The sequence below is a fragment of the Mus caroli genome, chromosome 4 (genome assembly GCF_900094665.2).
Source record: "Mus caroli chromosome 4, CAROLI_EIJ_v1.1, whole genome shotgun sequence".
In the NCBI taxonomy this organism is placed as follows: Eukaryota; Metazoa; Chordata; class Mammalia; order Rodentia; family Muridae; genus Mus; species Mus caroli.
Genome location: NC_034573.1, coordinates 52532702 through 52534686, shown reverse-complemented (window position 1 = coordinate 52534686; position 1985 = coordinate 52532702).

Sequence of the window (1985 nt, the reverse complement as noted above, 5' to 3'; positions counted from 1 at the left end):
GTCTCTGTAACTCCTTCCATGGGTGTTTTGTTCCCAATTCTAAGAAGGGGCAAAGTGTCCTCACTTTGGTCTTCGTTCTTCTTGAGTTTCATGTGTTTTGCAACTTGTATCTTGTATCTTGGGTATTCTAAGTTTCTGGGCTAATATCCACTTATCAGTGAGTACATATCAGTTCTTTTGTGATTGGGTTACTTCACTCAGGATGATACCCTCCAGGCCCATCCATTGGTAGATCACTTTTAAAATAGAATTTCTCAATAGGGGTGTGTGTGTGTGTGTGTATGTGCATGAGAATGTGTAGAATTTTAAAATACAATTTGATTTGCTTTTATTAATCATATAATACTTAGGAAAAACAATAACAAAAACCCACTTCTGAACCCCACAAACCCAACCACAGAAAAGAATCCTACAATTACTAGAGACTGACAAAAACTTATTGAGCAATGACTGTGGTTTGAAATTCAGGGTTTACTAATCCATTTGTTATCTCTGTCTTTTAACTAGCTGTGGCTTGGACAGGGTCATGAGCTTTTTTTCTTCACTAGCAAAATCAGATTTACAAGGACCATTTTCATATTCAAATCAGTTTCCTGGTTGTTCACTAATTTGCTTAATGAGACTTTTCAACATAAACCACCTGTACTCTATTTGTGATGGGTCGACCTACATACACTGCGTATTTAAAGGCTTTGGCGAAAGGAGAACATTAATCAGTCCTATTTCATAAGAAATGAAGGCGTCTGACGGTGCAGCACAGGCATTAGATTCCTCTGTATGAATGCCCTTCTTAATTAACGAAATCGTAATTCCCAGGACCCATGAGTGAAAGGTATATTAGCTCTTTCTGGGGTTTTCATATTATTTAAGTCTTTGTCATCATCATTGTTATTTTTATTAATTAGTTTGGTTTTTTTGAGACAGGGTTTCACTGTGTAGCCTTGGCTGTCCTCTTAGACTAGGCTGGCCTCAAAGTCACAGAGATCTGATTGTCACTGCCTCCCAAGTTCTGGGGCTAAAGGTGCTCTACCAGCACCAACTCACTGTCTTGCTTATTATGTTTCCTTTGATTTTGAAGAATCCTATTGAGCCTAAATTTCCCAATGTTTTTAGAAAATGAGTCTAGAAGTAGGAATCATTTTCTTCCAAGCAAACAGAAGTACTATACCACCACCTTCCCCTCCTTTTCCTCCTCCTCCTCCTTCTCTTCCTTTTCTCCTCCCCTACTTTGTTTTGTTTTTCAGGACAGGGTTTCTCTGTGTGGTCCCAGCTATCCTGGAACAGACCAATCTAGCCTCAAACTCAGAGATCCACCTTCTTCTTCTACCTCTGAGTGTTGGGATTAAAGGTACACACCACTATGCTTGGCCACAGTCTTCTTTAAAATATTGTTTTAGATTTATTTTATTGTGTGTGCATACATGTGAATGTGACGCAGCAGCAGTCATTTTCTCCTTCCACTATGTGGGTTCTAGAGATGAAACACTGGCCATCAGTGGCAAGTGCCCCTATTCCACCAAGCCATCCCAATGGCCGGAGATACATAAGCATCTCTCTCTCCTCCTCCCCTTCCCTTCTCCACTTCCTTCTCCTTCTTGAGATGGGCACTTACTATGTCGCCTTGGCTATCTTGAAGCTCACTATGTAGAGCCAGTTGGCCTCAAACTCAAGAGTAATGCTCCCATTTCTGTCTCCCCAGCTCTGGGATTAAAGGGGTACATCACCTCACCCAGTCTCACAGTCTTCTTTTTTTGTTTGTTTTGGTTTTGGTTTGGTTTTTTGGTCTTTCTTTTTTTTTCGTTTTTTTTTTTTAAAGATTTATTTATTTATTATATGTAAGTACACTGTAGCTGTCTTCAGACACTCCAGAAGAGGGCGCCAGATCTCGTTGCGGATGGTTGTGAGCCACCATGTGGTTGCTGGGATTTGAACTCTGGACCTTCGGAAGAGCAGTCGGGTGCTCTTACCCACTGAGCCATCTCACC